The sequence below is a fragment of the Apostichopus japonicus genome, chromosome 12 (assembly GCF_037975245.1).
Source record: "Apostichopus japonicus isolate 1M-3 chromosome 12, ASM3797524v1, whole genome shotgun sequence".
Classification (NCBI taxonomy): domain Eukaryota; kingdom Metazoa; phylum Echinodermata; class Holothuroidea; order Aspidochirotida; family Stichopodidae; genus Apostichopus; species Apostichopus japonicus.
In genome coordinates this window covers 2,878,733-2,893,409 of record NC_092572.1, presented here as the reverse complement: position 1 = coordinate 2,893,409, position 14,677 = coordinate 2,878,733, and the positions used below count along the sequence as shown (strand labels likewise).

The 14,677-nt window shown below is 38.0% G+C and overlaps 1 protein-coding gene across 1 annotated transcript in view; it reads right to left on the bottom strand.

Annotated features, from left to right (window-relative positions):
- Positions 1-14,140, bottom strand: part of LOC139976782 (uncharacterized) — a 162,177-nt gene extending 148,037 nt beyond the window's left edge. The window contains exon 1 of the mRNA XM_071985545.1: positions 14,133-14,140. The gene's annotated coding sequence lies outside the window, so the exon portion shown is untranslated. The remainder of the gene's footprint in view (positions 1-14,132) is intronic.
- Positions 14,141-14,677: the final 537 nt, after the last annotated feature.

Genomic DNA, 14,677 nt, shown 5'->3' with positions numbered 1-14,677 from the left:
AACCTCACTGCAGAAGAAAACTTCATAAATATCTAGACCCCAATAGTGGCCATGCAACATGTTCAATAATGGGAATATTCTATTTCAAACACCGATAAAGAGTTGTAATTCAATTTTAGTGGCACTTCAGGTAAAACTACCTATTCTGCAGCCCCGTATATCTGTGTTTTTTGGGGGGGGTGGGGTGGGGGCGTGGGGGGGGGGGCAAAAAACATGATATCTTCTTGATCATGAATTTTCTTATTTCTTTGAAGGTGCTCATCTTGGCATAGATAAACCAGACAACAGATTATGTCTTGATTAAATTGGAAATCTATCAACGTTGATGTAACAAGGTATGTTCAACAGGATGATTAATGCTATTTTATCCTCCGTATATGTTGCATGTTTTATTCGGCCACTACATTGCGTTCATAGTCATCTTTACAGAGGGAGAGATCGCATCAACCTAATTACCTCCCCAACAGAGGGCGAGTACGGGATAGGGCAAACAACAGCTGCAACATAAAATTATAATTGCAGAGGTAAACGATTACGAACTTAAAGGAGTTCAAACTTCATTGTAGCCGTATTTCCCCAACACACAGTTGGTACGATTTGGCAATCATGGTAACTGTACTTCTTAGGTCTACGAGAGTTGCCTAACCAATATGAAATTTCATCCGTGCGTAAGGCTCAATATAGATCGGGAACCGATGGTGTTTTCAAGTTACATCCTAAACGAAATCGGCAATGTTGTTTACAACACTCAGGCCCATGTACAGAATTTTGAGTGCAAGTAGGGGGGGGGGTAGGATGGTATGTTATCGACTTGTGTCCTGGAAAGGGGTCTTGTTAAGTCCATGACCAATCTACAATAAGCTCCAAAATATATTTGTTTGCTAATAACAACTATGAGGTGGCTGGAAGATACTTCCCTAACCTTGAAAATTTCATTACTGCCACCACCCTCTCCGTACGGGCCTGACACATATATCTTGACCTTCATTACCACTGTATTGTTTACTTTTTTGTTATCCCTTATTTTCTCACTCTATCGTCGAGTCAAGGTTTTCTCCCTCTCAACGAGGTGAAGGGGCCACCCCCTGCCCCCTAAACCCCGTTGTGACGGCCATGCGTGAAGCAAATATTCATTTGTAAAGACAAATGGCATTCCAAGCATTTCCAGTGATAAAGGTTCGTTGTTTCAAATTATGACAATATTCTTAATGGACAGAAGTAGATCAAATTAGAAAAGATATATTAGAACGATATCCTCTTCAAAAGAGCTGCAAACATACAAGAAACAAAAACAAAGCCAATAAAGGGAAAGAATAAAGCAAATAGGACACAGCAGGATGCAATATGCTAGATTTTTTGTCTCATCATGTTTCTCTCATTTTAAATACGTCATTCTTTTAGAGATAAGTTTGTTCAAAGAAAGTTAACATAGTAAAAATCGAAACATGAAATTGGATGATAGTCACAAACATAATATTCTGAATCTATATCAGACAGGGCAAAGAGTGAAAAAATTATGACACATAGGATAATTCATTAGAAAATATAACTGGAATGATGACTCTCCCTTTACAGCTCTGAGGCAACTAAGATAATCGATGCTCTCTGGAGCATCCTTCAAGCAGGGAGGTATTACTTAATTAGAATGAGATGCTACTGTCACTCTTCTTCAAACAATATGTACTTGGAACTCTCATAATCCACATGAAGAACATCCTCTTTGGAGTTTGGTAAAGACCTCAATAAAACCATGCAGAAGGTTCTTTATAGAATTCTCCCTTTAAACTGCTTTCTACAAACAGTGCGATTACCTATATCATGCTTAATGTGCAACTTGATACCGCCAAAAGTTTAATCTTGATTGTAAATTACAAAAATATATATATGTAGTTGGCTCTCATGTATCCAACGGGTTTGTCGTTAAGACTTACAGAAAACTCCATAACTGCAAAAGTTACAACAGAAAGCAGAATATGGTCGGTTATATGTTTTACTATGAGAACTTATCTTGAACACAATTTCCATAACCAAGAAACACGCCTTCTTATTTGTTATTTAATAAAGTAATGAGGTGATGACGAATTTCGAGCGTCGCATCGCGTCAACTGGAAATGCAAAATAAATGGATTTCCACCGAACGACTGACAGTGTAAAACTCAATGACCTGTCGTTGCTTAAACGTGTAGCAGCCAACCAAATTATCTCCCATTATATGTTAGAGTGAAAGACAGGATTATTTTCGGCAACAATTAACCTGCCAAGAAAATTGTCTAGACATGTCTTCTGGAGTCTTCTGTTAACTTCATACATACTAACTTCATTGGTGGTCAGAGATGAGAATGTCAGTACAATCAAATCTGTGCAAAATATGAGTAGTGAATGCCACACTGTAAGTCATATTTAAAATAAATAATCATCTTGAAAGGTTTATGTTTAAGCTCCACTTCAAAGATAATTAACATTCACCATATTGGTTGAGTGTAGACTGTTAGTGTACAACTGAACTTTGCTTAGGCATTAAGTTAATTGGATGATATTTTTATTGTGACACCTACATGTTTATGGGCTTACTGGCTCAACTTTTGTTTTATTGGAGATTGCATGTCATAAATTGTCCTGAATCAGGATACATGGGTGTTCAAAACACCCTCTGTATGACCCAAATGCAAAAACAAATAATGCTGGCTAACCATTGTTATAGTAAAATGTACTATTATACATCATTTTGCATCAAGAGACCTTAACAAGTGCCTTATTTTGCCAAAAAAGGGACCCCTTCCCCAGGATTCAGAACATATCCCTCACCAATACACACCAAACACATTTAGCAATTTTCCTCTAGGGACGTAACAGAGAAATATGGTAACAAAACTCAGTTGAAACATTATCACTCTTATATTGTCAAAGTTCCTGTCGAAACAGCCAAGTAGTAATAAGTTTAAACCGTCTAAACAGAAAAGTTCCCTGTGGTTACAATATCAAACTGTCCTACACTTTTTTGAAAAACAACACACAATAGTTGATGTCTAGCTGTGGAATGTGTTCTTAATTAATTACTCATCCACATTTGTTTGAACAAATAAACTGTGTCTGCTTCTGTGAAACAGGTCCAGGCAAATCTCTTTTTGGGCATGTAGACCAAATGAAGACAACTGTCTGGCTATATGCCACTTAAAAACTAGAGTTTGAAGCTTCGCAAGTATATATAGGAACAGAAACTTTTTACAGATAAACTCGTTAATGGGGACTACACCTGCAAAGATTTACAGTACACTCTCTCGGTTCTCAACTACCTTCATGACCTGTCTGTATGCTGTTAAGCTATGTGGAAATAGTTATACTCAAAGAGAGTAGTGTCACCCATTCTGTTATGCGCTATCAGGTATTTCACTTATTTGCATGGTACAAAAAACAGATATGATGCCATTCATTATTGGCACTAACTACAGAAAATTATTAAATGTTTTAGACATGGTTACCTCATCATCACATCAGTTATGAAATAAGAAGTTGATGCTGCAGTCTTGTCAGGCACTGCCTTAGTCTCAGGCCACTTTGAACAGAAGTCACACAGTGTTATTATGTGCAGTCGCTTGGCAGCTGCCACTGGCAGAGGACCAATAAGATCAACATCAAACTGTTCAGAAAGAAGACAGCATTTAGGTTCTAATTTCAAAAACAAATTTCATTTTCAAGTTGCAGGCTTTGCCTTGACTGTTTTACTATTCCATTGCTTCTTTCTGTACACAGATCTAGATGAAAATAGTGGGATATCTGATTGAAACAGGGTGTTAGTGTATTTAGTTTATAACTACCCTGGAGGAAATGTACCTCATTGGGACTTTCAATCATCTCGTGACATCATTTAGAATGTCTGAGCACAATTTAAACAGTTATTTATTACCCCCAGGAAAGTACTCTTTGAAAACTTCTAACAATTAAAAGTGACCAAAATGTATGGCCTATACAGTCTACCCTTTTGAATTGTAAATGTTTAATTTGTCCAGACAGAGTGACTTTAAATAAACTAAACCTTTACTGCATGCTGCGGACAGCCTGCACAATTAGAACAGTTAGAGAATTTACCCGTTTCCATAATCCAGTTACAGGAATGTTATATAGACTTGTTCGTAGGTCTACAATGTCGCGTTGACATCCTGTTGATCATACGCCCCCCCCCCCTAAAAAAACCACAAATATATGGGCTGCAGAATTGGTAGTTCTAGCTGAAGTGCCATTAAAATTGAATTACAACTCTAAATCAGTGTTTATTTAGCCCTTAATAAGTTAACGCCTAATTACAAGCCCGTATGAATAATTCAAAGAGGGAGATGTTTTCTCTGTTCAGAGAAGACAAAATATTTCAAAAAGTCGCCTTATGCCATAAACGTGAGTTCAGTGTCCTTGAACCGAGGTTTTGAAAACGAAGGGATAAGACAGAAAATTACAGAATTAAAATAATAAAACAGAAAATTAATCAGTCACTCCTTGTACATTATCGATATACATAACTAGCTAATGTTTATTCATAATTAAACTAGAATTGAGAAATGACTTGTAAAATGGTCAATCTTTAATGGAGTTTGATTGAAGTTGCAGCTATTTACATGACTTATAATGCCTATTACAGTGATTGGGACAATCAATAATGAGTTTTCCATACATTTATTCAGAGTAATTCGTGGGATTAACTCGCCTTCAGTTTAAGCAGTGGTTGGGCTATACCACTATTTGCTGAGGGTAAAGTAATGACTTCAATCTGTAATTAACGAAATAAATATCACAAGTAAATTTAGTACCAAATATGCACATGAAGTTATGCACGTACGCAGAAAAAAATCAAAGGGGAAGGGGGGGGGCACAATCATACACCGGTTTTCAAAAATCAGTTAACTGTCCAAATGATCGGCCAGGAACATTTGTAAACAGGCCCGGCAAATTAGTCAGATAAAGCAACTTGAAACCTGGCAACTCTAGTTGTGTATGCCTTGCCAACATTCGTTATGAGCCTTTCTCTGGTCATTTGATACCGGTAGCCGATGACCGAGGCTGATGGACTAAGACGTCTTTCCAGAGTGCTTACATCAAGAGAAAAGAAAACATTTTTGAGGAAAAGTGGGCTTTCCAAGTAGTCTATATATGTGCATTGTTTTTACCTGCTACTGTATTGTGTGACCGATGTCCCTAAGTAATAATGTTTCTAACGCATAACCTTTAAGAACATTAAATTAAAGACAATTTTCAAAATATTTAATCATTTCTTGTTATTTCAGCCAAAACTGTGAACATTCGATATTCGTTTGTCTAGTTAGGGAATTTACAAATAGGGCTGCTTTGCCTTTAAGCACTTACGATTTAAACAAACAGATTCCACTAAAAAAATGTCCCCTCCCGGACACTCTGCCGTGTAGGGCTTTCATGCAGCTGAGAGCTAGTTCTATAGGTTGTAAATATGGACTAGATCGCATTATTGAAGGACACTCTGCCACGTAAAACTTTCATGCAGCTGACAGCCAGTACTATAGGATATAAATATGGACTAGAGCCCATTATTAAAGGACACTCTGCCATGTAGGGCTTTTATGCAGCTAAGAGCCAGTACTATATCAGGTGCGTATCCAGGGGGGGGGGCGTTGGGGGCGCGTGCCCCCCGGGTAAGGAAAAGATGAGAGAAAAAAAGAGAAGAAAAAAGGGAAAAGGAGGGGGAAAAAAAGAAAAGGAGGAGAGAAAGGAAGGGAAAGAAAATGAAAAAAAGAGAGAAAAGGGAGAAAAGTAGGGAGTAGAAGTTAGCCAAGACCTCGGGAAGAGAAAGAGGAACAGTCATAGTTAAAGCGCTGATCCCTGTTATATACACCGGGTAGCCAGTGACAGATCAAGGATTACGGAGGGGTGTGCGCCTCACCCTGCCCCTTACACCGACAACTCCATTTTTGACGTTTCCATTTTCCTCTCTCACTATACTATATGGTCTATCATAACGCGTGTGTGTGTATGGACGCCTTAAACAATTTTACAATTGTGCTATATGGAACCAACTGTGGCTGGTCTTGAACTCGACCGAGTCGTCGGGGAACATGACGCATTTCGGGAAGGGGGCGACCGCCCCCCCCCCCCCCGAGCAAATTTTCTTTATGACATTGCTAGTAATTTCAAAATAGACAATGCTTAGATGCAACTTACAAGGCCTGGGAAGTGTCATTTCCAGCGATCTGGGAGGCATTTTCGGCCAAAATTTTTCTTGTACGCTTCGCGCCAACTCATGGTGGCGCTTCGCTGATATAGTTTGCCTACAGGCTTCGCCCCTCCCTTGGCAATTACTCGCTACACGCCTGTTCGAAATTGTAAAGCAAAGAGCAGATATAACACCATATCAGTGAGCATTGAAATGCATGTTCCACGATGAACAGCGTCAAAAACTGTTTATGTATGTAGTCAAAGGCGTAGGAGCCCAATTGGATTTGGTACTGTAACGACTATGCCCGAAAAAAGCCAAAATTTTTCGCCCGCAAAGCCCGCATTCAACATGTCGATGCCAATATCATATAAGCAAGCATCGATCATTACATTGCATGGCATCGTGTACCGCACGGTCCGTCAAAGTTGCACAGTATACCGCCGGATGCTATAATGTAAACAACGAAATGTCTTATGTAGATGGAGAAAAAGCATACAGATCCATGTATGTCAAAACTCTCTTTCACAGTAGTAATGTCGGCCAAGCTTAGAACTTAATTTTAATTACCAAGGATATAATTTTTAAGCTATTCATTGCTATTTATTTTTCTTTCAGTAGGTGCCCAAAAAAATGGTTGCGGGGGGGGGGGGGGCTGCAGCCCCCGCCTCCTACGGGACCTACGCCTATGTGTGTAGTGTTCGGTTTCGATATACCTGATATCGGAAATATCTGCTATTGTTCATTCCCTTCAACCAAGTTTTATAATAGCCATTATAAGAGGTTGCAATATTTCTACACCAATAAATTAACTGTGTCTGAATTTTCCAAATTTCCTCACCAACATTCTTCATCATACTTTCTCTACTCGTGCAATTTTGACCTGTCTATTAGGGGTTCAAGGAGGTTTTTCTATATTGGTTGTCCATAGATTGAATTTTGTGCAACATTATGGGTATGTTTTGAAGTGGACATGCAATGAGGTCGAACATGGTGTGTGACTGGTGACAATCTTCAAAAAGGTTATGGATGGAAAAAAACTTTTGGGAAATACTTGGTTCTCAGGCAAAAGTGTACATGTGGTTGGTCATTATCAAGCCCGAGAAGTGCCATTTCCGGTGATCTGGGGGGTATCGAAACCAGAAATTTTCTTGTACGCTCCGCGCCAACCGATGGTGGCGCTCCGCTTAGATAGTAATTCGCGCCCCCCGGGTTAGAAAATCCTGGATACGCGCCTGTATATGATGTAAGTATGGACACTCTGCCTTTGTAAGGGGTCAGGATCAAGAGCCCCAACACGAATATGTAATAATGTCAATATTCGCACAGGGGATTTCCACTGTAATCTGATAGTTGCATGTCAATAAAATGTTGCTTATATGTCTATATTATTATTATATTTCTGTATACCAATTACATTAGCAAAAAAAAATACAAATTAGCTGCCAAACATTGAACACCTACAGAAAACTGAAACCATTGCAACAAACTTGACTTTTTTAACCTAGCTTTTCAATAGTCTTTAAGATCCATGGTGGTCCAAGTGACTCACACAATGAACAACCATTTTCTGACAACTTCTAGTACTCTTCTGTAGATCACATGCAAACACTTTACCTGTGATTTGTTCAAACTGAGCTGTTGTAGTCTTGATCTCCACAAAAAAACAAAACAATAGCATTATGCATAAGGTGGGATTCATATACAAAGTGTTAACATCATCTAAGCTTGCCTTTTAGAAGTAAATTGGTAAACGCATTAATTTAAGATGATTTAATGAAGTGGACTAACACTTAATACCGGGGTTTTCATCAAAGAATCAAAAAGATGTTAATAAAGATAGCAACACCAAACTGAAAATGGGGACAAGCAATTACACTAATTGTATATACAATGAAACTACTCCACTTCCAGTAGAACAACGCAAAAGCAACTTCATGCATAACTTCCTGGTTTGTATTTTCCTTACAGGTAATCAATTAACAAGAAATACTGCACAGATTTTAAATTAAAGGCCATATATCGTGATTTTGGGTGGGAGGCGTACAATTAATTCACTGCCCATGCGCGGTTATTGGACTACCAAGCTCGGAAAACCGTTGCCGAAAAGTTTCGATAGCCGATATGCGTACGATATTGTACACACTGTAGTGTGTATACGCTGTGTGTACAACTATATATGGTGTACCCATCTCAGCACCACTAGACCTGTATATGCACTCTCGCATAGTATAATTTTTCTGACAGGCTACACTGTCCGTTATAGCTATGGAGAGTGTTGGAGCGGGTGCACCTCCTCCTAAAAGACCAAGAGGAAGACCTCCGAGGGGTAATCCTCCAGCGAAACGTGCTTATAGTCTCGATCTGGTCAAACCTGAGGGCACAAGAGTGTACCTTTTAGATTCTTTTCCTTCTTGGGTATAACAAAAGAAAGAATTTGAAACTTCATCTGGAGATGGTGAAGCTGGAAAGAAGTCGTCGCATGCGGAGTTTGCCAACCACCTACTGAAACATCACAGCGACAGACTGTGTCGTTTATGTAAAAGGTAAGATTTCTTTTCTACACATAACTAAATGATTAGGCAAGTGCATTTACTGCAAATTTCAACAGAAGTAAGCAGTTGTGTGACATCTAATTATTATTGGCTTAACTATACTTCTACTCCCTACACCTGTTTCCGTTGGCATTTATGCAAATGTGTTTTATTTCAGTTTTATTGTTATAATTGATTACATAACTGTTTGGTATTTAACATGTATATATATAAAGTCTGCACGTGGAAATATACAAGGAGTTGGATTTACGTTACTGCTGTGTTCGGTCTTCTTGTCTTATACTTATTTATTCCCGACTATGCGACAGTTTTGGCGACGACGATGGCGCAAATTTTACAGCCGCCAGCATTTCTTCCAGTACCGGGATCTCCAGCTATTTCATGGAGGCAATGGAAGCTTACTTTTGAGAATTTTTTATTGGCCATGTGAGGCGAAAATTTCTCGGCTGGACGAAAGACTGCCTTACTTCTACACTGTCTCGGAGTTGAGGGTCAGCGAGTATATAATTCTTTACCAAAATCTGAACTGCCTCCAGATACTTATAAATTTGACCATACTTTCAATTTTAGAAAAACATTTTGAACCTACTGTAAATGTTGTTGCTGAAAGATATCGTTTCCGACAGAGGGGTCAGCATCATGGCGAGTCAATCGATAATTACGTTGCCATTTTACGACAACTTAGTACCAACTGTGACTTTGCTAATATGAATGACGAAATGATTCGTGACCAAATTGTTGAAAAAAACCAATCTACCGAGGGTCCGAGAAAGGCTTTTAATGGAAAAGGAGTTAACGTTGGTGAAAGCCGTAAATATTACGCGTCAAATAGAGGATGCTATTCGAGAAGCAAAGATAGTTGGCGAAAACGAATCTGGTTTCAACGCACAGGACCAACAGGTGAATCAAACGAGGTCCGCCCTCACACCATTTTCAAGGAAACCTAATACTCATGGTTCGAGACCGCCGGCAAGACTGTGTTATAGATGCGGTTCGAGGGAGCATCTTTCCAACGACAAGTCATGAAAGGCCAAGGATAAAAAATGCCGAAAATGTTCGAGAATTGGGCATTTTTCTAATGTGTGCCGCAGCACTGGTGAGAATTCATTAAGTTACTACACCACGAGATTCTAACGCATGCAATACTACGGAAGCCGCAGGAAACGGTGATTTAAATGTTTTGATGACAAATCCCACAGGAGTGAAAGTCAAGCCTATTACATGTACGGTGAAAGTAAATGATGTGCCTCTTAATCTTATTGTTGATCTATTATTTCTTGTGATACTTTCAGTAAAGTTTTCGGGTTCCGACGGATGTAAATCTGACGTCATACTCAATGCATTCAATCAAAGTGTTGGGATGTTACAAAGCTTCGGTGAGTTACTTAGAGAAAACAGCAGTGACGACCTTTTACGTAGTTGAGAAGGGGGAATAACCGTATACTAGGCAGAGATCTGATTACTTCATTTGAACATTAATATTTTGGGACAGGACTTAAAGTGCAATGGTGTTAGTGATGTTAAGAACGATAAAAGTACTAACTTTCAACCATATTCTAATATGTTTTCTGATGATCCCGAGTTAAGTACAGTTAAGGGTTTCATTCATAAAGTCAAAGTGAATGAAAATGTCAAACCTAAGCATCAAAAGGTTAGAAGGTTGCCTTTCAGTGTACGGGAAAGGGTTTCAAATGAATTGAAAAAGTTGGAATCCTCGGGGGTGATTGAACAGATAGATTCTTCTGAATGGGTGTCTCCCATTGTGGTTTCATACAAAAGGTCTGGGAAAATAAGACTGTGCGTAGATCTTAGGTAAGTTAACAAAGCAGTAATTCCCGATTCTTTTCCACTCCCTAAAATAGACGAGTTGTTAGGGGAGTTACGTAATTCAAAGGTATTCTCTCAACTTGATCTCACATCAGCGTATCATCAATTGTTATTACACCCTGATTCTAGGTCACTCACAGCATTCATAACTCATAATGGGTTATTTCAATACAAGAGAGTTTGTTTTGGTCTCTCCTCTGCTCCTTCGGTGTTTCAAAAAATGATGTATACAATACTTGCCGGTATTGACGTAATTTCATTGTTAGTAGACGTGTTCAATGTTAGTAGACGTTAGTAGAGTTAGTAGACGTTAGTAGAGTTAGAGTTAGTAGAGTTAGTAGACGTTAGTAGACGTTAGTAGACGTTAGTAGACGTTAGTAGAATTCAATGTTAGTAGACGTAAGTTCAATGTTATTTGGATGATGTAATCATATATGGTAGGACTGAAGAAGAGCATAATAAAGCATTGGAAACTGTTCTAGCCAAACTAAATTCTTACGGTATCAAACTGAATATTGGAAATGCAAGTTCAATCATTAAATTATTTAAATCGAAGCATAGAATCAACTGGATCTAGTTACGGAGGGACAGAAAGTAGGGCAATGTGTAAAACGTCTTGTTTGTCTTTGGAAAGAACATAGTCCGAAAGATTTATGACGCTATCAATAATGACGTTGTTAGTCCGACGAGTTAATGGCTTTGGGAACTTACTAGTACTGTGTGATTTATATATTTTTTTTTGTTAATTATAATTATAATTTATTTTAAATATATTTTATTTAAATTTTTTAAATTTATATAAATTTTTTAGCCATCATTTATTGACCATCTTTCATTTCACATTCATTACACATTTTTTCTTAAAATACATAAACGCAAACATTCGCATTAAAACCTTTCATGCATATAAACATAACAGTAATGGCCTAGCAGCAACCACTATTCTTCAAATAAAAATGCGTATGTACTAAAAGTGGCCTTTAAGGTCCGGAACGGAAACGGAAACGTAATTTGTTCTTATGTAATCGATTTCCATTTGTAGTTGAAATTTGAACTTATACAAAAATTCGTTTATAATTAACGAACCATTGTTAACTTTCTTCTGAAATATGTAATATTTGATATAAAAAATTAGAAAGTTCAATGGATGTTTTGATAACAGTTGATATCCAAAGAAAACATCTTTCTTGGAAAAAACAAACTATCTATTGAACATTTTTTGCTCAACGTTTAAAATAAAGCTAGCACTAATATTACATTCCCAAAAAAGATGTTCTATTGTTTCATCATTAACTCCGCAGAAATTACAACGAGGGTTATCTGTCATTTTCATTTGAAATAATAAATAATTTGTTCCCAAAATACGGTGAAGAAAGCGATACTGGAAATACTTTATCTTTGTTTCCCTTACAGACTTAAACGGAATTTAAAAGATTACATTCCATTGACTCTCATTTAAATCAAACTTATCATTCCATTTAACAATAGACATAGGGCGAGTGATTACCCATTCCAGGGGCGTATCCAGGATTTTCTAACCCGGGGGCGCGAATTACTATCTAAGCGGAGCGCCACCATCGGTTGGCGCGCAGCGTACAAGAAAATTTCTGGTTTTGACACCCCCAGATCACCGGAAATGGCACATCTCGGGCTTGAAAATGACCAACTAGATGTTCACTATTGCCTGAGTAACCAACTTTTTTTCCCAATATTTTTTCTCTCCATCCGTAACCTTTTTGAAGATTGTCACCAGTCACACATCATGTTCGACCTTATCGCATCTCCTGTGGATCATTGCTTTTGTAGGTTATTCTACGCCGCGGCCCACAATACCCGTCAGCCCCACTTTTCAAGGTTTTAAGCCCATTATTCGTTCAGAATTTGAAAATTCACACTTCTCGTGAAATCAGTTCACTTAAAAACATACCCATAATGTTGCACAAAATCCCCCTCCCGCCGGCAATTATATGCCTTGGGATCCACTACATGATATTCACAGGAAATGTGCTCAATTCTCGAATCGCATGCGGAATTTATTTTTAGATTCATTTGTATGAGTTACGGTACTACGGGTGGGTAACAATTAGCATTCAGTTCGCGTTGTATAACATTTTAACTCTGCATGACAGTGTTGCATCGAAAGACATATGTCTAGTGCAGTTCGAATATAGATCCTGGGCTAATACCGAAGGTATGTTCCCCGACGACTCGGTCGAGTTCAAGACCAGCCACAGTTGGTTTTATAGCACAATTTTACTTAAGGCGTCCATACACACACACGCGTCATGATATACTAGATATAATATATATATATATATATATATATATACACATTAGTGAGAGAGGAAAAATGGAAACGTCAAAAATGGATTTGTCGGTGTATGGGGTAAAATATGAATATGGAATCCTCGATCCGTCACTGGCTACCCTGTGTATATAATAGGGATCAGAGCTGTAATTATGACTGTTCCTCTTTCTCTTCCCGGTGTCTTGGCGTTTAACTTCTACCCCCTCCTTTTCTCCTTTTTCTCTCCTTCTTTTTCTTTTCCCTTCCTTCCTCTCCTTCCTCCTCTTTTTTCCCTTTTATCTTCTCTCTCTTTTTCTTACCCGGGGGGCGCGCCCCCAACACCCCCCTGGATACGCGCCTGATCATTTAATAAGCTGCTTATAAATGAACCGTGACTGATATTGAGTTTAATTAATAGCCTGAGTGTTTAACGTTTCAGTATTAGTATAACTGTGATTTATTGACCTTCTCCAATGACCTGGAACAACACTAATTAACCAATAGTAAATAGTGAGAGGACAATTAATATAAAACTTTCTCTAAAGTCAGAAAAGATAAACAATTACCACCCTCATTAATAAGATCACTTACAAATTTGATTCCATTGTTATACCATGCTTTATAAAAAATAATACGATTATTCACCTTTATGTTGTGATTATTCCATTATTATAATATATATATATATATATATATATATATATATATATATATATATATATATATATATATATACATATATATATATATATATATATATACATATATGTATGTATGTTTGTGTGTATGTATGTATGTGTGTATGTGTGTATGTATGTATGTATGTGTGTGTATGTATGTGTGTGTATGTATGCGTTTGTTTTGCTATCTGACCGAGGACTTGAACAAAAGAATTTCAGGTCCTCGGTTGTGATTTCTAAAGAATCACCACGTCCTCGGAAGAATTCTATTGTATGGGGTATTGTTAAAGTTAGGGTACGTGGATTTGAACAATGGAAAATACAATGGGGTCCTCGGTCTGAATGAAACACAAACATGTGTGCGTGTGTGTGTGTGTGTGTGTGAGTGTGTGTTCATGATGTGTTGGGTGGGAGGGGTTTTGACAGAGGAGGATACATTTATAAATGATATTTTAGTGTAACGTTCGTCCGCTAATTTCCGGGAATAGGGGCTTTGGAACTTCAAGCGATGCCTTTTTACGCAAGAAAGCGGCAGGGGTCTGTCATGTTTCATTTTGATGAGTAAAGGCCCTTCCTAGAAATTCAAACACACTTACATATGTGAATTTCAATTGATTTTTTTTTTTCTTTGGCGAGAGTATAAGAATTACAGTTAAAAGTTAATAGTTCGCGGAAATGCTTCGAATAGTCGCGGGTCACACCAAATAAACAAACAGAATAAAAAAAAAAACAGAATAAAACAAAACCAGGGCATTTTAGCCATCTTGCTTCTGATGATGGTGAAAGTTTATTGGTTGTGTGTGTTTTCGTTTGACATTTTTCTTGCTAAGAATTTCCTGCACAATATTTCCACAGCGTCGTTACTGTGAGAGCTATATTTTTCAGATACTGAATTATTATACTCTTGGCATTATTAACCTATATCCTATACTATGAACACGCTCCAATCCTTATGTTCTGATACAGCTAAATCATGTACGGTATTATAGATTTAAACCCTATACCAGAGATTTTGAATTAACTTCAGGTACGCCGGAGGTCAGAAGGGAAATATTGGTTGCAGCAAACGGCTTTAATCAGGGCCGGGGAGAACTGCCCGGTGGTATAAATTTCTACCGGTCAGTGCTCAAATTGCATGGCGGTGAACCGGGGCAGT